We start from the raw sequence: 24741 nt of genomic DNA on the forward strand, positions 1-24741 counted from the left end.
GGGGACTTGATAGAGGTAATTAAAATTATGAGAGGGATAGTGAGAGTTGACGTAGATAGGCTTTTTCCATTGAGAGTAGGGGAGATTCAAACAAGAGGTCATGAGTTGAGAGTTAGGGGGCAAAAAATTACGGGTAACACGAGGAAGAACTTCTTTATTCAGAGAGTAGTAGCTGTGTGGAACGAGCTTCCAGTAGAAGTGGTAGAGGCAGGTTCGTTATTGTCATTTAAAAAATGTATAGCTATATGGACAGGAAAGGAATTGAGGGTAATGGGCTGAGTACAGGTCGATGTGACTAGGTGTGACTAAGCGTTAGGCGCGTACTAGAAGGACCGAGATGGCCTGTTTCCGTGCTCTAATTGTTATATGCTTACACGGTTGTAAGTGTGATTTGAGTTCGACCCCCTTATTCTGAATGATACACGGAAGTAAATACAGAAAATTTAGTCCTCATTCTTCACCCTTTTTAATTCTGCCGAAAAACAAACATCAAATACACGGAGCATCGGAGTATGGGATTCACTTTTGACTTCATTTGTAAGGAGTTTATACGTTCTCTCTTGCATTGTATAGTTTATTTTTTTTCTCCCCCAAGACAATGGATGACAGAAAGAATTAGATAACTTTATAGAAATTGCTTCGTAACAGACCGTCCATCCGGCAAAGTCGCCCCACCCAATTTTACACTAATTTGATCAGTTAAACTAGGAAGTTATCTGCCTTTAGGATGAGAAACGACGAACACAGAAAAAACCCACCTGGTCAAGAGAGAGCGTAAAAACTCCTTACAAATGTTGGAGGAATATAAAGTTTCCCGCAACGTCCACCGTTTGCTGTCCTTCGAATGGAAGTATGTGTGTCTGTGTGCGCGGGCACTCTCGTGTGATATCATAAGGCAAGAATGACCAGAGGACTTATAAGCAGAATTAGCACGTATATCACATCGAGCCTGCGACATTTCATTATTGCTAATTTATTATTCCTCTCAGTCGCACTCGCCTCCCTTCTTTCCTTATCACCGTGAGTAATTAAGAACCTATAAACCTCCGCTTTAAATATACACATTTATTTGGCCACACGGCCGCCCGGGGCAAAGAAGTCCACAGATTCAATACTCCCTGGACAAACTTTATTCTCATCTCTCGTTTAAATTAACGTCCCTCTTGCCTGCGTCTGCGGCTGTGTCTTCTGGTTCTATAATCACCCACTATTGCAGCCATTATCAATACAGACCTAAAATCATTAAACTGTCATCGTAAGTTAACCCTTTTGTTCTCCGATTCGTAGCTGTGAACATCCTCTGCATATTCCCTAATGACACATTATTTTTCTGGATAAAGTGGTCAAAGCAATTCACAATACTGTGTGTGTTCTGACCAATACCTTCTAACATCTAGTTTTACATCGTACAATCTAATCCTCTTGAAATGACTGCGAACATCGTCTTTGCCTTCCTTACCACTGACTCAGACTACAAGTTAACCTTCAGGAAAATCCCTTTACTCCTTTGATTTTTGTATTTTCCCACAGTTTTGAAAACAGTCTACGACTTTATTCATTGCACCAAATGCATGACCATGCCGTCATACTATATTTCATGTGCCAGTTCTTTTCACTTCTCCCAATCTCTCTGGGTACCCTGCTTTCAAAGCACCACTTATCCTTCCACCTATCTTCGTGTCGTCTCAACCTTGGTCAAAAAGTCATCAATTTCATCATCCAAATCATTTATGTAACGTGAAATGTAGCTGTCCCAAAACTGAGCCCTGCTGAACAGCAACCAGCAAAGGATAACTTGATTCATATTCGTTGCTTCCTGCCAATCAGTCTATCGTCATCCATGCGAATATCTTTTCTTTAATACAACAGCTGCATATGCAGGAAATTGTCAAAGGCGTTTTGAAAATCCAGCTGAACAACATTCATTGAATCTGCTCTGTCTCTCTTAATTCTTATTTTCTCAATGAATTCCAACAGATTACTCCAGCAAAATTTGCCGTACAGTAAACCATGCTGCCATTGGCCTATTTTATCATGTGCATCCAAGTACATCAGATCCTCATCCTGAGACAAATCGGAAGAACGGGAAACAAAGTAGCATACGGAATACAGTTTTGAGTGACGTATGATAATGCTGAAAAGGTAGCAGGTTCAGAGATACAGAGGAACAGGCGTCCTCGTGCAAAACTCACAGAATTTTCATTTGAGGTTTGAGTCTGAGATGAAGAAAACAAATGTAATGTTGGTATTTCTTTCAACGGGAATAGAGTAAAAGAAACAAGGAGATAATGCTACAAGTCCATGAGACACGACACAGGCCGCGTGTGAAGTATTGTCAACAGTTGTGTGTCTGCTGTCTCAGAAAGGATGTGTTGTAACTGCAGAGTGCCCAGAGGAGGCTCAGAAGGATGCTGCAGGGAATGTAGGGGTTAACCTATGAGAAGCGTATAGCAGTTTTGGTCCTGTACTCACTGGAATTTAGACGATTGCGGGGTGGGGGGGTGGGGGCTTCTCATTGTAACCTACCCATCCTCGTCGACGTTTACTTTACTTCATTTTTAAAATAGTTTCTATTAATTATTATTAAAGATTAAAAAATGCATTAAGGTAATTAAGTCAATATGTCATTATGTACAATGAAGAATGACATTAGCAAATAACTGATTATCAAAACAAAGCAATATATCAATAATAAGAAGAAAAATAGTGTTAAGAATATTTTTTGAAAGAAAAAAAAAACATCCTTACTAACAGGAAAAAAACATTGTGAGCACAACCCCGGAGCTAGACATCATACAAGCTCCCATAGAATAAAATCCTCAATCCGACAACTCAGATCCATTTAAACAAAAATCGGAAGGAAACCATATTAATTAACTCAAATCAGAAGATAGTAGCGGGAAAATGAACCCCACCTTTTACAAAATCAAATCGAGGATCAAAAGTTCGACTTCTGATTTTCTCCAAACTAAGACACAGCATCACCTGAGAGAACCATTGTATCAAATTAGGAGCAGACACATCTTTCCATTTCAACAAAGTAGCCCTTCTGGCCAATAATGTAACGAAGGCAATTTCATGTTGGTCTGATTGAGAAATACCTTGAATATATTGAGGCATTACACCAAAAAAACTTGTCAATTTATCAGGTTGTAATTAAGTTGTTTACTTTATATATATATATATATATATATATATATATATATGAAAAAAATGATACCCTTGTTTATATTTTTATGTGAGTGTCTTTGTAGTCCGAGAGCGATAAGGATTTACAACCTTTACATGGTTACCACTTCTATGTCACACATCATTCCTATTTGCACTAGTCGATTGCTGCATTAATTAAGTATACTTCTGGGATGTAATTACACAAATAACTGTCACGTTGTCCGTTAACGATGTCACTGTCTCGACCATTAGTGCTTCCTTTAGCAGGTCATTCCAGAAATCAACTACCTTTTGGGTGAAATACATATCCTTTTGACTCTTTCTGAATTCCGCCATACTCGCATTAAAATTAAGTGCCGACCTTAAGCCCTCACATACAATGGAAGACAGACACTGCCTAGGTCGCTCATAACTTTTTATCCACAAACATATTTATGCTTAATTTGCTGTAATGAATTAAGACCTCATCAATCCAATCTCTTCTGATAACATGAGCCCTTCAATAAAACCGACAATCTTTTCAATACTTTCTGCACCGCAACAGCTTGATCACATGCCTTACGCTCTGCGGAAAGCAAACCTGCACGCAGATGCAGGCTAACCGACAACTGTACAACTTGTACAACTTTAACACGACGTCACAATAAATGACCACAAGCATCAGCTGATGAAAGCAAGCACAAATACGCCATACTGACTGTCTTTTCAATCTGTGTTCTATTTCTGTGGTATTATGTTCTTGTTAGGCAAGATCGCTCTGTTCTACATCATTATACTGCGGAAACACAGACATACTTTATTGATCCCGAGGGAAATTGGGTTTCGTTACAGCCGCACCCACCAAGAAAAGTGAAGAAATATAGCAATATAAAACCACAAATAATTAAATAATAATAAGTTAATCAAGCCAAGTGGAAATAAGTCCACGACCAGCCTATTGACTCAGGGTGTCTGCCACTCCTAGGGACCTAGGGAGGAGTTGTAAATTTTGCTGGCCACAGGTAGGAATGACTTCCGATGACGCTCAGTGTTACATCTCGGTGGAATGAGTCTCTGGCTGAATGTACTCCTGTGCCTAACCAGTATAATATGGAGTGGATGGGAGTCATTGTCCAAGATGGCATGCAACATTTTCCGACAGCTCTCATCTCTTTAAATTGATGATATTTTGTTTTGTGTGAAATGGAAAGATATGCTGCTATTGGTTTATCAATTCTGATAATCTGCATTAAACCCTACTGAGCTCATTGTTAGGCCTTTTTTTCACAGGGTTTTTCTGGTACCTGGCGAAACAGACATTTGCATCAGTATTATTGATCTATAATTGAACTGAGCAGTATTTTCCACAGAGATTTGTTGGTCGCGTTCTCTTTCACGTCTATACAAAAATTTCGAATGCTACGGCTGTGTATTCTCATGCTGGTTCTGGACATTCTAAGTAGGTAACTCTAAGTTCATGTTCACGTTTATGGTTATTCGATAGTAAACATTTATACTGCCCTAGGAAACAAAGTTCCTACAGAACAAGGTGCACAACGCACAGACACACATAAAACTCACAGACACAACATAAAGTAACTTTACAACAAATCCATTAACAAATATTAGCAACAATATTAATAAAAAATAGCATTAAACAACAAGGGCTCCCCTTCAACATCGATGATGATGAGCCCCAAATTTAAGCACCACTTACATAGTCCGAAAGTTGGTAGCATTTGAGAAATTAATGTACTTGCCTACGCCTGCACCTCAGGATTTACCAGCTTGGGCTGAGAAAAAGATACGTTTTAATAAATAAACATAACACAGGATAAACAAGTAAGAACAACTTACTTAATAGATATAAGCATTCTAAGTACACACAGAAATCAATCAGTGAAAAACATCAAAAACATGCTGAATTAAAAGAGGACATTGAAAGACATGATCCTGACTATAACATCTGTAACTGGTATCATCCGAATGTTCACAGAACTTGAGATATGAGCATGCATGGCGCTGCCTGCACCTCGGGTTTACCAGCTTGAGTTGATTTTAAAAAAAGTTTTATAATAATAGATTATTTGAAATTAGACGCTACTTCATCAGTAAAGCTAAAGCAATTAACTTAAATAGCAGGACTATTTTCTAAATAAATGTATATTATCTTAGTACCAGATAAATGCAGAGCATTAATTAAAAAGTAAAGTGCAACAGAGTTAATAGTTTACAACACGGAGCCTCAAGATGGAAGAAAGTGAAACATATATGGGTATATGAATTTAATGAGTACTTTACATCTGTCTTCACTGTGGAAGACGCAGACAGTGTGTCAGATCTCCGTGAGTGTCAGGGACCAGAAGTGAGCATCATTGCTATACCAATGAAAAACTGCTAGGAATACTTAAAGTCTTTAGTGAAGCAAGTCATCTGAGACAGATAGGCTACATCACAATGGCCTTGTAGAGCTTGCTGAAGAGACAAGAAATACATTGGTCCTGATCTTTCAAGACACTTTATTCTGGTATGGTCCATGAGGACAGCAACATTGTAAAGTTTACCCCACACTTTAAGAAGGGAAAAGAGCAAATGAAAGGAAATGATAGGCCTCTTATCTTAACCTCAGTGGTTGGGAAACCTTTGGGGTATATTAGTAACGATGAGGTGTTGAGGTATTTGTTAATCTGATTTGGGATAGTCAATATGGCTTAGAAAGGGCAGGTCGTGCCTTCAGATTCTGATTGAATTATTTGAGAATGTAACAAATCACATTGATGAAGTAAGAACAGAGGATGTTTTGCATATGGCTGTCAATATGGTCTTTGGTAAAGCTCCCCATGCAAGGCTCATTCAGAAATTAACGAGGCATGAGTTCCAGGGAGACCTTGACTTGTGGATCCAGAATTGGGCTGTCCATAGAACGTAATGTGTGCTTGTAGATGGTTCGTATTCCGCATAGAGGATGGAGAGCAGTGGTGTTCCACAAGGATCTGTTCTGGACTGGATTCCTCTTTGAGATTTTTATAAATGACCTGGATGAACAAGCAGAAGAGGAGTTAGTAAGTTAGCTGATGACACAAAAGTTGTGGACGATGTGGAAATCCTGGAGTGTTGTCAGAGGTTACAACAGGATATATTGGTTGCAGAACAGGGAAAGGAAGTGGCAGACGGAGTTCAACGCAGATAAGTGTGAAGTGATTCAATTTGGTAGGTCAAATTTGAAGACAGAATATGCTATTAAAAGTGAGGCTCCTGGCAGTGTGCAAGATCAGCGAGATCTTGGAGTTCGTCTTCATATGACACTGTGATGTGTGATAGACTTCGTCATAATTTCCTATTTTGTTCTGCATTTTACGTAAATTTAAATATTTTGTAGTGTACTTCCTATCAGAATTGCCTTTGTTCTCGTGGAGCACTGAATCTTGTTTTTGTAAAAGTAAGTATGTCCTTAAAAGACTTGTCTGTTACTTCATTTCCTCCTTTTATCCTAGGTCGTGTTAAGCTAAGCGTTTTCGCGTTTACAAGGTATTTTATAACAGTTAAAATCTACTTTTTGTTGCTAATTTCCAAAATCGTTTTCGGAGCCAGATATGATGCGAAAGTTATACGTTAATACGGCCAACTGGTGGCGCAGTGTCATCAGCGCAGGACTCCGGAGCGAAGTTTCCCGACTTCGAATCCAGTAGAGCTGCGCCTGGACACTCGGTCCATCCGTGCCGGGTTAGTTTCGAGTTCGCAACTCGGACCCGTAAAGAAAAAAGCGCTATGAGAAGGACGTGGGGGACCACTCAGAGAATCCAAGACAACCAGTTGAAAAAAAAGTGGTCGCCGAGGTTCTGGCGGAGTATGGCACACACACACACACACACACACACACACACACACACACACACACACACACACACACACACACACACACACACACACACACACACACACAAAAGAACGTTATTATGTGTATAGCATAAGTGTGTATTGCCACTGATATTTTTTCTTTACTTTTGAGCTCAGTTTCGTGAAGACACGGAGAATTATGTGCTAGATCTGTTTTTCTTATTAACCATCCCCTTCCCTCAGTTCCTCCGAGTTCACCTCCTCTACTCTCATGACGATGCTTTTAATTCTGAAGAACTGAGATGTCTAGCTTTAGCAAAGAAAACGGCTACTTTTCCCCCACCATCAAAGCTGCTCTCGTGCGCATATATTGCATTTCGCGCACATCTATCTCACCCCATTCTCCCGATGCCATCCTAGGGATGGGGTTCCACTTGTCCTCGCCTACCACTGCACGTCTGGCCGTCCAGTGCATATTTCTCTGTAACTTCCGCCATCTCCAACGCGATCGCAGCACCAAGTACATCTCTCCTCTTCACAAATTTTCCACTTTCCGCACCACGAGACCCTCTTCTCCACTCTTCCCTCCCATCTGAATTCCCTCCTGGCACTTATTCTTGCAAGTAGAACAAGTGCCACGCCTGCCCCTATACCACACCGTCATTCCAGTCTTGGCGGTAAAGAGTCCTTCCAAATGAGGCATAAGTTCGGGTGCTAATCTTTTGGCGTCATTGAGAGCATCCAATGCTGCCGTTGTGGCTTTCAGTATATCAGCGAGACCCGACGTAGACTGGGAGACAGCTTCGTAGAGTACCCTCGCTCAATCCGTCACAAATACCGGCAGTTCCGGTGGCCACTCACTTCAATACTACTTTCCATTCGTATTCCGACATGTCAGTCAATGGCTTCCTCTACTGCCACGATGAGGCCACACTCAGGCTGGAGGAGAAACAACTTATATTCTCTGTGCGCCAACTCCAACCCGATGGCGTAAACGCAAATATGTCACCCCCTCCACTCCTTCACGGTTCCCCATTCTTGTTTCACTCTCACCTATCTCACCTGCCCAACACCTCTCTCTGGCTCTCCGTCCTCGTCTATCAGATTTTTTTATTCAACAGCCCTTTATCTCTTTCACCAATCTACTTCTCAACTCTGTACTTTAAGACCCCTTCCCTTCCCGTTTTCTATATAACCATATAACAATTACAGCACGGAAACAGGCCGGCTCGGCCCTTCTAGTCCGTGCCGAACGCTTACTCTCACCTAGTCCCATTGGCCCGCACTCAACCCATAACACTTCATTCCGCTCCTGTCCATATACCTATCCAATTTTCCTTTTAATGACAATACCGAACCTGCCTCTGCCACTTCTACTGGAAGCACGTTCCACACAGCTACCACTCTCAGAGTAAAGAAATTCCCCCTCGTATTACCCTTAAACTTTTGCCCCCTAACTCTCAAATCATGTCCTCTTGTTTGTATCTCCCCTACTCTCAATGGAAAATGCCTATCCACGTCAACTCTATCTATCCCCCTCATAACTTTAAATACCTCTATCAAGTCCCCTCTCAACCTTCTATGCTCCAAAGAATAAAAATATGACTTGTTTAACCTATCCATGTATGCTAGGTGCTGAAACCCAGTTAGCATTCTAGTAAACTTCCACTGTACACTCTCTATTTTGTTGACATCTTTCCTATAATTCGGTAACCAAAACTGTACACAATACTCCAAATTCTGGCTTGTCAATGCCTTGTACAATTGTAACATTACATCCCAACTCCTATGCTCAGTGCTCTGATTTATAAAGGCCAGCATACCAAAAACTTTCTTCACCACCCTATCCACACGAGATTCCACCTTCAAGGAACTATACACCATTATTCCTAGAGCACTCCGTTCTACTGTATTGTTCAATGCCCTACTATTTACCAAGTATGTCCTATTTGTATTATTCCTACCAAATTGAAGCACCTCGCACTTATCAGCATTAATCTCCATCTGCTATCGTGCAGTCCACTCTTCTAACTTGCCTAAACCAGTTCTCCTATCACCTACAGCATTATACTTCTTACACAACTCCCCCATCTTTTATTATGACTTATGTCCCCATTCCCTTCGAGACCCGATGACGTGTCACGACCAGAAACATCGAATATTTACTCTTTTCCATTGATGTTGCCTGTCCTGCTGAGTTCATCCAGAATTGTGCATGTGCTGCACAAGTGTTGTGTGCACTTCTGGTCACCGAATTACAGGAAGGATATTAACAAGGTTAAAAGAGTGCAGAGAAGGTTTACAAGGATGTTGCCTGGACTAGAAAACTGAGTTACATAGAAAGGTTGTAGAGATTAGGACTTTATTCCCTGGAGCGTCTAAGAATAAGATGATATTTGATAGCGATATATAAAATTATGTTGGCTCTAGATAGAGTGAATGCAAGCAGTATTTTATTTTTCCATTGAGGCTAGGGGACAAAGAAAACAGAAGACATAGGTTATGTGTGAAAGGGGAAAGGTTTAAAGGGAACATTGGTGGTGGGAAGTTTCTTCGCACATAGAGTAGTGGGAGTGTGGACTGAGCACCAGATGAAGTGGTAAATGCAGGCTTACTTTTATTAATTAAGAAAAACTTGTACAGGTTCATGAATGAGAGGTGTATGGAGGTATATGGGCTAGATGCAAGTCAGTTGAAATAGGCAGATCAATTGTTCGGCATAGCCAAGAATCGCCAAAAGGCCTGTTTCTGCGCTATAACATGCCATCATGTTCTATGGTTCTATGGTTCCTTTGGAATCCCGGTGTCTGGAGATTTTCCCATGCTGCTGTTAGCTGTTCGTGTTAGGAACGAATTAAGGCAAGTAAAATCTTTTTCTCCAGATAGATTGAAGCCGTTCTTTGATCGGGGTCGACCACAGATGTTAATGCTCAGCTGCCAACGTTATATACGCAAACCAGTTCACAGATCAGGGCAGTACGATCTGAGAGAGCAACCCATCATCCGTGCTGCCAGCCTCCCCTGCAGCCCCTTCATGCAGCTGATGAATCCAAAGTAACTCTGGAGAATGATACAGTTTGGCGCAGTGGCGACACAAGAACAGTCAGTCAGTATTTAACTCCCGGAGTCCGGCTCCGGAATTTTTCTTGGGTATTCTCCCAAAACCTTCTGCATGAGTGAGTCTAACCTCAACGGCAGCGGGGATTTGAGATAAGAGGTCTCCTCTCCAGCCCTATCTACAGGTATCCAGGTTGATGTCTAGCTTCAACTCTAAAGGAGGAGGGACTTCATTGGCATTTTTCTCGGGCATTTTCAAAGTAACACGCTGTAAGGTTTCACTACTAACGTATTGGCCTCTTTGTAATGTTTCACTGCTAAGACTAATGTAATGGTTTCTCTGTAATGTTCCACAGCTAAGGTAATGGTTTCACTGTAGCAGCAATATTTGGGTAATGACTAGAAATAACGGGACATGTTAACCAATAAGCGGGATGTTGTTCTTTTTTCTGTGTCTGGTGTCACAATCCCGTGAAGAGTTGAAAAAGACCAGCAGAAATGGAGCACACCTGGAGTCTGGTTTACTATAAATTAAGACTATATTTATTACTACTACGAATTAACATCATTAAAATCTTATAATACGATACAGGTTATAAACTAAAATGTATATATATAGATATATCCGTAAATGTGTGTGTGGGGATACAAAGATAATAGTCCCGGAGGTAGATATCAGTCTTACGGTGTCAGGTAAGTTTAAGCAGTCCAGTTCACTTTGTGTTGCATCGAGTTGGATTGATGGAGAGAGAGAATTAATTGAGTTGATGTTTACGTTGGCAGCTTTAGTTGTTCTTGCTTTCGAAGTCTTTAGAGTCACTTCGTGTGAACCGCACAGAGACACAAATGAACAGAGCCCCTTATAGGGATCGGTCTACTAACCCACGGCACGGGTTCACCGCCAGCAGTCCCCCACAGGTAAGCGCTTACCCGCACTGGTAATCACGGGTCGAAATTAATCGGCCCGTGGCCTCCACCCTCGTGGTGGTCTTAAACTCCACCAGTGGTTTCTCGGGTAGCTTCCGCAATCCTCCCGGGTCGTGTGTCCTCTGCCGTTATCAGACCAAAAGCCTTAACCATTTTATAATCCATTCGAAATTCGAGCCGTCCGATAGCTCAACCGCTCTGAAATGTTACCATGGTGACTTCCCAGCTTGTGTCTGAGCTGGGGCCGCACTCTATCTCTCTCAAGGTCACAAAAGTGTTATCAAAACCAAGTCACAATCTTCTCTGTCTTTTAATTGCCTCCTTGTTCATTTGACTGCTGAATTTTCTAGCAGTTTCTAACCTGCGTGAAACCTTCCCCCTTTTCAGAAAATTTTGATCTTAGAGCAAAATTTTGCTCACTCACATATTTTACACATCAAGCACAACATTCTACTTCACAAAATGTACATTTAGCATTTACACATTTCTTCAGCATTTTTTAACAGCGGAATAGGCAATCCGCAATGACATTGTCCGTAACCCTTAAATACCTTATCTCGATATCAAACTGCTGTAAACACAGGCTCCAGTTGAATAAACGTCGATTTCGATCTTTAATCTTATCTAAAACACCAAAGGTTTGTGGTCAGTGAACATCACTAACGGTTTTTGTGCAGCACTGACGTAAACATCGAAATGTTGTAATGAAAAAAATGAGGGACAGCAATTCTTTTTCTATTGTCGAGTAATTTTTCTGGTACACATGAAACTTTTTGGAAAATTATGCCACCGGATGTTCAATACCATCATCTGCCCTCTGTTATCAGACCAAAAGCCTCAGTCCTTTTATAATCCATTCGAAATTCCAGCCGTCCGTTAGCTCAACCACTCTGAGCTGTTACTATGGTGTCTCAGCTGGCGCCGTACTCTGTCTCTCAACGTCACAATTAAAAGTGTTAACAAAACCATGTCAGGTTCCTGTCACTCTTTTAATTGTCTCCTTGTTCATTAGACTACTGAATGTTCCAGCAGTTTCTCACCTGCGTGACACTAGGAGCAGAGATTTCGCGATCTTTTGCCCGGAGGAGCTGAGGAGAGAAGGCGCGAATAGAGAGAGTTAGTTGATCACCGGCAGGGGTATACTTTGAGCGAGGGTCCGAATGTCAGCGACGATCGGAGGGTATCGGTGCTGTCGAACGGCCAACGAACGGCCAGTGAGCTCCAACGTTTTCGCATTAGATTGTATCATGAGAATGGTTCCTTTTCTTTTTCTTTTATTTGTTTCTGTACTAACCTTATAGTCAAATTAAGAAGTATTAAGCTCAATCGTGCAATCGGATGTTGTGTACAGTTTGTTATTTCGTGGTAACAGGGGACACATAGCGTAACATCCACCCAAACAAGATTTCTTACGTCTCGCCGTCCGAGGGCTATTATCCCCGATATTAAGTCGCTTGCCAAACTGGAATTTAAATTTTGTGCCAACGCTCGGGGTTGATTTTGTTGGATGTTGTGTGATTACCCTGAGCATTGAACCAGTAGGTTTAATATCCGTACTACGGATGAATTGTTAATTCCCTTGTTAATTACTGTTTTAAAGTTGCGATTGTGGAAGGAGGTTTCATTAATTGGCGGGCACCTCACGTTTCAATGCAGAGGAGCGCTGACGTAGCGGTAGACTGGGCTGATACTTCAAAGACAGGTTTCTATCGTTTCTGAAGAGTGAAGGGAAGGAGTGATCGGAATTCGCATGTCGATTTAGTCCACGTCCCCCACTGAGGAGTTTGATTTCTAAGTTAGTATTCGCACTTAGCTCTCTGACGAATAAATGAGAAAATGCGTAAGTTCAAAGTCCCAGCACTGGTCAGCTCCGCCTATTCTCTGAAATAACGCCCACGTCTAAAGGGGAAGAGAAGTATGAGACTTGGGCGGCGCGAACTTTTCAGTTGTTAGATGAGTGGCAGTGCTCTGATGACTTAAGCGACAGCGATCAGTCGAAAATGTGAATGGGCATCTGAAAGACTTCGCGACAGCTGTCAATTACATCGAGCAGTGGACAATGCTTTGGACCTGACAGGAATCCCAATGGAGCTTGCGGCGCGGTTACAGAACATGCGTCAGGAGAAGGGGGTTAAGCTTTCTGCTTATATTTTTCGGCTAGAGAGGCGGCTAAATTGATTACAGCGCAGAAGGGGTATTCAGGCAACGGAGATGGATCAATTAGGAGTGTACCTGATAGCCAGGGGCGCACAGTCCCAAGGACTGATTACTTGGGGTCTCGGACAGTCTCGTAAAACTGTCCAACTTTTGTTGAGCTCATCAGAGGGGTACGGGAAGAGAAGAATTCGTCGGTGCAGCCTGATGCCTAAGTCAGCAGGATATAGTCCTCGGTAGTGGTCCCCTGCGGTGAATTGCCACCGGTAGCCTATCCAGGGTGTGATACAGGAGATTCTGGCAGAGTTGCCAACAGAGATATGCCGTCTGTTTTCAGCGGGTATGTGCCCACCCCCATATGATACAGCTGATGGGGGGAGGATCCCCCAAGGGGAAGAACAATGCGGAGGGGCTGCTGGCTGCAGGTGTCACGCTAGAAGGAGTATGAGACCCCAGATATGCGGCCCCAATAGTAGTGGCCCTAAAGAAGACTGGGAAGTTACTGATGTGCGTCGACTATTGGAGTCTAAACAGGCGCACCAACCCTGACAAGAATGCACTCCCGAGGATTGAAGACGCGATGCCCTGCCTGAAGTGGTTCAGTGTGCTAGATTTGAGAAGTGAATATTACCAGAACCCCGTGAGTGAGGCTGACAAAGAGAAGACGGAATTTATATGTTCCCTGGGACTTTTTCAGTTCGAAAGGATGTCCCAGGACATCTTGGGAGCCCCTGCAAATTTTCAGGGGGTCATGGAGATGGCTGTGGGGGATTTGAACTTGCTTGAGGTATTGGTATATCTGGATATCCTCATAGTGTTTGGATCCACCTTGGAAGAAGATGAAGCGAGTCTACTAAAGGTTCTTGTCTGCCTGAAAGCTGAAGGGTTAAAACTTTCCCTGGACAAATGCCAGCTCTGCTAATGTCTGTTAGCAATGTTGGGCACGTACTCTCATGGGATGGACGTCCGGCTAAGGTAGATCGGTGACCACTTGGCCAAGACCCCAGACTGTCAGCGCTCTGCGCTCGTTCCTCCGGGTCTGTAGTTACTATCGGAGGTTCATGAGTGACTACGCGAAAGTGCGTCAACAGTTGAAACAGCTTCCGTGCGGTTACCTTCACTTGGGGAAGAAAGGGAGTGGGAAAGGAGAGGAGGATGGGAGAGCATCTTAGCCCGTCGGTGCCCTTTGGCATGCAAAATGTGAAGAGGCCTTTCAGGAGCTGCCGACGCAGGCGCCGGTGCTGGCTTTTGCGGACCCTGATTGCCGTATGCACTGTACACGGATGCCAGCCGAGAGGACTTAGGGGGCTTCCTGTATCAGGATCACGGAACCAGGTTGAGACCCTTTGCGTTTGTTAGCCGGAGTCTGTCGCTTTCCGAGAAAAAAAAATTATCCCATTCACAAGTTGGAATTTCTGGTGTTGAAATTCATGGTGGTAGGTAAACTGAGTAACTAATGGAAGCAGCCCCCTAACTTATATCCTGACCTCGGCGAAACCTGATGCCACAGACAATACGTGTTCGGAGGCATTGTCTACCTAAGAGTTCAGCCTGAAGTATCGGCCGGGAAGCATTAATCTTCATGCTGATGCTTTGTCCCGACGGGTGCATGAGGGATTGGACAGAGACGAGGAGTGGAAGAGCGTTAATGCCCCCGGGGTGAAGGTTATGTGTCAGTTTACTATCATCGTGAAGGCAGAGGGAAGAGTGGGGCAAAATCGAGTGGCGGATCATTTGGGAGATTCTGATGACACTATTCTGGCCACTCCTTCCCTTCAATCTTCAGTACCGAGAAAATTATTTCCTTAAGATCCCCTCCCTTATCCGCTGGCGACTCAGCACGCTGAGTTCCGGCCCCTCCCTCCCCGACAATTTGCAAGCGCCATGGTCCCGCCTCCACTAGGATACCAATCTCCTAACACATCCCTCCACCTCCTCATCCAGGTAACTTATAAAAAGCACGAAGAGTAAGGGTCCCAGAACAGATCTCTGAAGCACACCACTGTTCAACGACATCCGTGCAGAATATGACCCGTCTACAACATTGTTTGCTTCTGTGGGCAAGACAGTTCAGGATCCACAAAGCAATGCCTCCTTATATCCCATGCCTTCTTACTTTATCAATAAGACTTCCATGGGGTACATTGTCAATAGCCTTGCTGAAATCCATGTACAGTACATCAACTTTTCTTCCTTCCTCAATTTGTTTAGACACATCCTCAAAAAATTTAATCAGGCTCATAAGGCACGACCTGCCTTTGACAAAGCCATACTGACTATTCCTCATCATATTATACCTCTCAAAATATTCATAAATCTTGTATCTCAGGATTTTCTCCATCAACATACCAACCACTGAAGTAATACTCATTGATCTATAATTTCCTAAGCTATTTGTACTACCTTTCTTGAATAAGGGAACAACATGCGCAACCCTCCAATCCTCCGGATCCTCTCCCGTCCCCATTGATGATGCAGATATTATCGACAGACGCTCAGCAATCTCTTCCCTCGCCTCCCACAGCAGCCTGGGGTACATCTCATCCGGTACCGGCGACTTATCCAACTTGTTTTCGAAAAGCTCCAGCACATCGTCTTTCTTAATATCTACATGCTCAAGCTTTTCAGTCCGCTGCAAGTTATCACTACAATCAAAAAGATCGCTTTCCATAGTGAATATTGAAGTAAAGTATTCATTACGTACCTCTGCTATTTCCTCCGGTTCCATACACAGTTTCCCACTGTCACACTTGATAGGTCCTCTTCTTTCAGGTCTTATCATCTTGCTCTGCACATTACTGTAGAATGCCTTTCGGTTTTCCTTAATCCTGTACGTCAAGGCTTTCTCATGGCCCCTTTTGGTGCTCCTAATTTCGTTATTAAGTTCCTTCCTTTTAGCCTAATAATATTTTAGATCTCTAACATTACCTAGCTCTGAACTTTTCGTAAGCTATTATTTTTTTCTTCACTAGATTTACTACAGCCTTTGTTCACCACGTTTCCTGTACTCTACTATAACTTCCCGCCTCATTGGAACGCACCTATGCAGAACACCAGAGAAATATCCCCTGAACATTTGCCACATTTCATCCGCACATTTCCCTGTGAATATCATTTCCCAATCTAAGCTTTCAAGTTCCTGCCGAATACACTCATAATTGCCTTTACTCCAGTTAAACGCTTTTCTAACTTGTCTGTTCTGATCTCTCTCCAATGCTATTGTAAAGGAGATAGAATTATGATCACCATCTCCAAAGTGCTCTCCCACTAAGAGATATGACAGCTGACAAGGTTCATTTTCCAATACCAAATCAAGTACAGGTCTTCTTCTTGTAAGCTTATCTGCATATTGTGTCAAGAAATCTCCCTGAGCACCCCTACAGAATCCATACCATCTAAACCCCTTGCTATGGGGAGATGCTATGAATCAATATTGGGAAATTAACATCTCCCACCACGACAAATCTGATATTATTACACCCTTCCAGGATCTGTTTCCCGATCCACTCCGCGATATCTCTGTTACTATTGGACGGCCTATAAGAACCACCCAGTAGATTTATTCACTCTTCCTGCTCCTAATCTCCACCCATAGAGACTCCGTAGACAATCCCTTCATGAATTCCACCTTTTTTGCAGCTGTGACACTATCTCTCATCAACGTTACCACGCCCCTAACTCTTTTGTCTCCCTCGCTGTCTTTTCGGAAACACCAAAAATCCGGCTCTTGAAGTAACCATTCCTGTCCATGAGCCATCCAAGTCTCCATTATGGCCACTACATCATAGCTACAAGTATTGATCTACGCTCTAAGCTCATCTGCATTGTTCACAATATTCCGTTCGTTACAATAGACACATCTGAAACAGTCGGTCTGAGCGCATCCCTTTTCTATCACCCGCCTATCCTGCCTCACACACACTCCAAGCTTTCTGTACTTGTGACCCAACCGTCTCTTCCACAATCTCGTCAATTCGGTTCCAACCTCCAACAATTCTAGTTTAAACTCTCCCTATAGGCCTCAGCAAACCTCCCCGGCAGGATATTGTTCCCCCTGGGATTCAAATGCAACTCCTCCTTTTTGTACAGGTCACGCCTTCCCCAAAAGAGGTCCTAATGATACACAAATCTGAGTGCATCCCCCTGCTCTATACTGTTAGTCACACATATATCCTCCACCTCATTCTATTCCAATGGTCACATTCACGTAGAACAGGCAGTAATCCAAAGATTTCTACCTTCGTCGTCCTGCTTCTGAACATCCTTACTAACTCCGGCGATTTGGCCCAACGAGTCCGCTCCTCTTTCTAAGTCATGTGCTGATTCATTTAGAACATAGAACATAGAATAGTACAGCACATTACAAGCCATTCGGCCCACAATGTTGTGCCAACCCTCAAAACCTGCCTGCCATATAACCCCCACATTAAATTCCTCCATATACCTTTATAGTAGTATTTTAAACTTCTCTAGTGTATCTGTCTGCACCACTGACTCAGGCAGTTCATTCCACGCACAAACCACTCTCTGTGAAAAACCTTCCTCTAATATCCCCCTTGAACTTCCCTCCCCTTACCTTAAAGCCATGTCATCTTGTGCTAAGCAGCGGTGCCCTGGGGAAGAGGCGCTGGCTGTCCACTCTGTCTATTCCTCTTAATATCTTGTTCACCTCTATTATATCCCTTCTCATCCTCTTTCTCTCCAAAGAGTAAAGCACAAGATCCCTTAATCTCTGATCATAATCCATACTCTCTAAACCAGGCAGCATCCTAGTAAATCTCCTCTGTACCCTTTCCAAAGCTTCCACATCCTTCCTATAGTGAGGCGACCAGAACTGGACACAGTACTCCAAGTGTGGCCTAAATAGAGTTTTATAGAGCTGTATCATTAAATTGTGTCTCTTAAACTCTATCTCTCGACTTGTAAAAGCTAACTCTCCAATAGCTTTCTTAACTACCCTGTTTACCTGTGGGGCAACTTACAGGGATCTGTGGAAATGCACCTCCAGACTCTTCTGCTCCTCCACACTACCAAGTATCCTGCCATTTACTCTGTACTCTGCCTTGGAATTTGTCCTTCCAATGTGAAACACGTCAACCTCTCCGGGTTGAACTCCATCTGCCACTTCTCAGCCGACTTCTACATCCTATCAATGTCTCTCTGCAATCTTCGACAATCCCCTACACTATCTACAAGAACACTAACCTTTGTGACGTCTGCAAACTTGCCAACCCACCTTTCTACCAGCCATCCAGGTCGTTAATAAAAATCACGAAAACGAGAAATCCCAGAACAGATTCTTGTGGGATACCACTAGTCACTACCCTCCAGTCTGAATGTATTCCCTGCACCACGACACTCTGCCTTCTGCAGGCAAGCCAATTCTGAATCCACCTGGCCAAACTTCCCTGGATCCCATGCCTTCTGACATTCTGAATAAGCCCACCGTGTGGAACCTTTCCAAAAGCCTACTAAAATCCATGTAGATCACATCCACTGCCCTACCCTCATCTATATGCCTGATCACCTCCTCAAAGAACACTATAAGGCTCGTTAGACACGATCTGCCCTTCACAAGGCCATGCTGACTGTCCCTGATCAGACCATGATTCTCTAAATGCCCGTAGATCCTATCTCTACCAACAGCTTTCCCTGCACAGATGTAAGGCTCACTGGTCTATAATTACCTGGACAATCCCTAGTACCTATTTTGATAAAGGGACAACATTCGCCTCCCTTCAATCCTCCGGTACCATTCCTGTGGACAACGAGGAAATAAAGATCCTAGCAAGAGGCTCAGCAATCTCTTCCCTCGCCTCGTGCAGTAGCCTGGGGAAGATTCCTGATGAATGGCCTCGGCCCGAAACGTTGGTTACAGTTTTCTCACAGATTCTGCCTGACCTGCTGAGTTCCTCCAGCGTTGTGTACGTACTCTTTGATCCATAGCATCTGCAGTTGTATTTTTGTGTGGGGAATATTCCGTCAGGCGCCCGGGACTTATCCGTCCTAATGTATTTTAACAACTCCAGCTCCTCCTCCCCTTAATATCAACATGCTCCAGATCATCAACATCACTCATACTGTCCTCAGGCTCCCTCTCAGTGGTGAATACCTAAGATAAGTATTCATTGAGGTCCTCGCTCACGTCCACAGCCTCCAGGCACGGCTTCCCACTTTTATCTCTAATCGGTCCTACCTTCACTCCTGTCATCCTTTTGTTTTCACAAAGTTGAAGAATGCCTTGGGTTTTTACTTACCCTACTCGCCAAGGCCTTCTCAGCCCCTTCTTAAGCTCATTTCTTGCCACCCTATATTCCTCAATAGACCCATCTGATCCTTGCTTCCTAAACCTCATGTATGCTGCCTTCTTCCACCTGACTAGATTTTCCACTTCACTTGTCACCCATGGTTCCTTCACCCTACCATTCTTTATCTTCCTCACTGGGACAAATTTATCCCTAACATCCTGCAAGAGATCCTTAAACATCGACCACATGTCCATAGTACATTTCCCTGCGAAAGCATCATCCCAATTCACACCCGCAAGTTCTAGCCTTTTCGCCTCATAATTTGCCGTTCTCCAATTAAAACTTTTCCTATCCTCTCTGATTCTATCCTTTTCCATGATAATACTAAAGGCCAGGGAACGGTGATCACTGTCCCCCAGATGCTCACCCACTGACAGATCTGTGACCTGGCCCGGCTCGTTAACTAATACTAGATGTAATATGGCATTCCCCCTAGTTGGCCTGTCAACATACTGTGACAGGAATCCATTCTGGACACACTTAACAAACTCTGGCCCATCTAAAGCCTAGGAACTTATCAAGTGCCAATCAATATTAGGGAGGTTAAAGTCACCCATGTTAACAATCCTCTTATTGTTGCACCTTTCCAAAATCTGCCTCCCAATCTGTTCCTCTGTTTCTCTGCTGCTCCCAGGGGGCCTATAGAATACTCCCATCAGCTGGCTTCCTGTTCCTGGCTTCCACCCATACTGAATCAAAAGAGGATCCTGCTACATTACCTCCCCTTTCTGCAGCTGTAATAGTATTCCTGACCAGTAATGCCACACCTCCCCCCCCCCTTTTAAAGCACTGAAATCCAGGAATATTGAGAATCCATTCTTGCCCTAGTGCCAGCCAAGTCTCCGTAATGGCTACTGCATCATAATTCCATGCATATATTCAATCTCTCAGTTCATCACCTTTTTTCCTAATGCTGCTTGCATTAAAGTACATGTACTTTATCCCTTCTACCTTCCTCCCTTTACACCATTTATTCTGCTTCTCTTTCCTCAAAGCCTCTTTATATTTTAGATCTGGCTTTACACCATGCACTACTTTCACTGCTCTATTGCTCCGGGTCCCATCCCCCTTGCAAATTAGTTTAAACACTTCCAAACAGTGCCAGCAAACCTACCTGAAAGGATATTGCTCCCTCACGCGTTCAGGTGTAACCTATCCAATCTGTACAGGTCCCACCTTCCCCAGAAGAAATCCCAATGATCCAAAAATCTAAAACCTTGCCCCCTGCACCAACTCGTCAGCCACGCATTCAACTGCCATCTCCTCCAATTCTTACCATCACTATCACGTAGCATTGGCAGCAATCCTGAGAAAGCCACCGTTGAGGTCCTGTTCTTCAGCCTTCTGCCTAGTTCCCGAAACTCACACTTCAGATGTTTTCTTCAAGTCATCTCCCCTCCCCTGCCTGCACCACATACACCCTTTAATACACTGGGTAATCCAGAACCGACCTATCTCTGTCTTTAAATACGCCCAATGACGTTTACTCCACAGCCTCTCGTGGCAACAAACTTCACAGATTTACCAACCTCTGACTAAAGTAATTTCTCCGCATGTCAGTTCTAAATGCACGTCCATCAATCCTGAAGTCGTGCCCTCTTGTCCTCAAATCGCCTACCATGGGAAATAACTTTGCTATATCTAATCTGTTCAGGCCTATCAACATTTGAAACGTTTGCATGAGAATCCCCCTCATTCTACTGAACTCCAGGGAATACAGCTCAAGGACTGCCAGACACTCCTCATACTGTAACCCCTTCGTTCCTGGAATCATTCTTAGAATATTCCAGGAACCCTCTGTCATGTCATCCTTTCCAAAATAAGGAGCCCAAAACCACACATAATAGTGCAAGTATGGTCCCGCGAGTGCCTCAACGTCACTTCCCTGCTCTTATATTCTTTACTGCTAGAAAATAATGCCAACATTGCAATCGCATTCTTCACAACCGACTCATCTTAGAGGTTAATCTTTAGGGTATCCTGCACAAGAACTCCCAAGGGCCTTTACATCGCTGCATTTTGAATGTTATCCCTATCTAATAATAGTCTGCCTATTTACTTCTTCCAACAATGTGCATGACCATACACTTTCAAACATTGTACTTCATTTGCCACTACTTCACAAGTTCCCCAAAACTGTCTAAGACTCTCTGCAGGATTTCGGTTTTCTGAATACTACACACACCTCCAACTTTCATTGTATCGTCGGAAAATTGAGCCACAACTCTATTAATACCATATTTCAAATCATTGACATACATTGTAAAAAGTAATGGTCCCAACACTGACCCCTGTGGAACTCCACTGGTAGCCGGCAGCCAGCTAGAATAGGATCCCTGCATTCCCGCTCTGTTTTCCGTTCATCAGCCAATGCTCCACCCATGCTAGTAGCTTCCCTGTAATTCCATGGGCTCTTATCTTGCTAAGCAGCCTCATATGCGGCATCTTATCAAAGGTCTTCTGAATATCCATGTATACCGCATTTACTACATCTCCTTTGGCTACCTTGTTTGTAATTTCCTCAAAAAATTACAGTAGGCTAGTCAGGCAGGATTTCCCTTTCAGGAAACAATGCTCGCTTTGGCCTATCTTGTGATGTGCCTCCAGGTATTCCGGAACGTCATGCCTAACAGTCGATTCCAACAACTTCTCAATCACTGATGTCAAGCCAACATCCTATAGTTTCCATTCTGCTGTCTCCCACCCTTAAGAGATAGTGGTGTTTTTAAATTATCCAGTCATCCGGTACAATGCCAGACTCTATCGATTCGTAAAATATCATTGCTAATGGCTTCGCAATCTCTCCCGTTATTTTGTTCAGAACCCCATATGCATTCCATCAGGTCCAGGAGATTTAACCACCCTCAGACCATTAAGCACCCTGAGCGCCTTCTCAGTCGTAATTTTCATTGCACAAACTTCATTTCTCTGACACTCTTGAATGTCCTGTATACTGCAGATGTCTTCCACGGTGAAGATTGATGTAAAATACGTTAAGCATTGGCTGATTGATAGTAGGCAGAGTGAGAATCAAACGATCTTTTTCCTTTTTTGCTGACAGTGAGTTGTGGTGTTCGGAACGCTTCTGCTAAATGCTGATTTAGATGATTTAATAGAATGGTATTGTTGCCAAATATGCAGATGATACGAAGCTTGGTGGAGGGGAAAGTAATGTTGAGAAAACAGGTATGATGCAGAAGGGCTTGGACAGATTAGGAAATTGGGCCAGAAAGCGGCAAATTACAATGTAAGAAAATGCATAGTCGTGCTCTTTGGTAGAAGAAATAAATTTGCAGGCTCTTTTCTAAGCAGAGAGAAAATCCAAAAATCTGAGAGGCAAAGGGACTGAGGTTACTTGTGCAAAATACTCAATAGACAATAGGTGCAGAAGTAGACCATTCGGCCTTTCGAGCCTGCACCGCTATTCTGAGATCATTGCTGATCATCTACTATCAATACCCGGTTCCTGCCTTGTCCCCATATCCCTTGATTCCCCTATCCATAAGATACCTATCTAGCTCCTTCTTGAAAACATCCAGAGTATTGACCTCCACTGCCTTCCGAGGCAGTGCATTCCAGACCCCCACAACTCTCTGGGAGAAGAAGTTTTTCCTTAACTCTGTCCTAAATGACCTACCCCTTATTCTCAAACCATGCCCTCTGGTACTGGACTCTCCCAGCATCTGGAACATAATTCCTGCCTCTATCTTGTCCAATCCCTTAATAATCTTATATGTTTCAATCAGATCCCCTCTCAATCTCCTTAATTCCAGCGTGTGCTGCCCAGTCTCTCTAACCTCTCTGCGTAAGACAGTCCGGACATCCGAGGGATTAACCTCGTGAATATACGCTGCACTTCCTCTATAGCCAGGATGTCCTTCCTTAAACCTGGAGACCAAAACTGTTAACTCGAATGCTTAACTTGCAGTATGAGTCAGCGATGAGGGAAGTAAATACAATTTTACTATTACTTTCAGGAAATCGAGAATATAAGAGCAGGGATTTGATGCCGTGGCTTTATTAGATACTGGGAAGGCCTTACTTTGAGTTTAAAAACAGATGTGCCAGCATTGGAGAGGTTTCAGAGAGGTTCAGAAGGGTGATCCGGGAATAAAATGGTTACCATATGAGGACGGTTTCATGGTCCTAGGCCTGTACTCGTTGGAATTTAGAAGGAAGAGGTCGGATCTATCGAAAGTTGAAGGTCCTGCACAGATCCGACGCGGAAAGGATGATTCAGGTCCGGAAGTCAGGACAGCACAACATTGGGATGTAGGAGCGTCTTTTTAAAACATAGTGGCAGAGAGTTTTCTTTAGCCAGAGAGTAGTGAATTTCTGGCAGGTGTTGCCACTGTCGGCAGTGGAGGCGAGGTCATTGGGTGTTTTTAAATGCGGGAATTGATGTTCTTGGTTGGCCACGGCATCAAGTGTTACGGGCTAAGACCAGAGAATAGGGCGGAAAAGGAGAAAATAAAGTATCAGCCAATGATTGAATAGCACCGCAGTCTCAATAGGCCAAGCGACCTAATTCTGTTCCTATGTCTTAGGTCGGCCGATAATGTTAAGATATTTCTTTAGTTCAGCACGCATTTAGTTGTCGTTTATGACTTCGTTATTTCTGACAAGTCATTTTTATTCATCTACACTGCGACTTCCTTTGTTCTATTTATCTTTAATCCACAAATTTCTCTGCCTGAATGCAAATATTTCCTGGAGGGAATTTAGAGATTGTGGATTGTCAATGGTTTTGAGCGATTTGTTTCGTTTAGCTTGCTCTATTCCACATTGGAAGGTTGAGCAGCCGCGCTGGCGTGAACGCAAAACGTGGCTACTGGGCGTCGAACAATCTAACTGCGATAAAATTATTCACTGTTTTCTGTGTCCACAATTGACGCGCCTGTCGCTCTGCGATTTGAAGATAAAACTACAAGCGCATGTGTGCAAATCTTATTCTGCAGCTGCTGCCGGAAAAGCTGAAAGATTCACAGATAACAACCATCTACTCTGACAACGGCTGCTCTGCAAGGTCAGATCATATAGCAAGATGAAGAAAACATATACGGTAAGTGCATACATGACCCAGGAACGCTCTGTCAGCGAAGAGATACAGGATACCAGAACTGAAAACTTTTTTTTTCAGATACATAAAGTGTAAAAGGGAGGACGAGCTGGATATCGGCCCGCTGGAAAACGATGCTGAGCAGGTGGTATTGGGGAACAACGAAATAGTGAACGAACTGAATAAGTATTTTGCATCAGTCTTCAATGTGGATGACAGCAGCAGTATGGAGGATTTTCCCGGTATCAG

Source organism: Hemitrygon akajei, chromosome 3 (assembly GCF_048418815.1).
Source record: "Hemitrygon akajei chromosome 3, sHemAka1.3, whole genome shotgun sequence".
NCBI lineage: Eukaryota > Metazoa > Chordata > Chondrichthyes > Myliobatiformes > Dasyatidae > Hemitrygon > Hemitrygon akajei.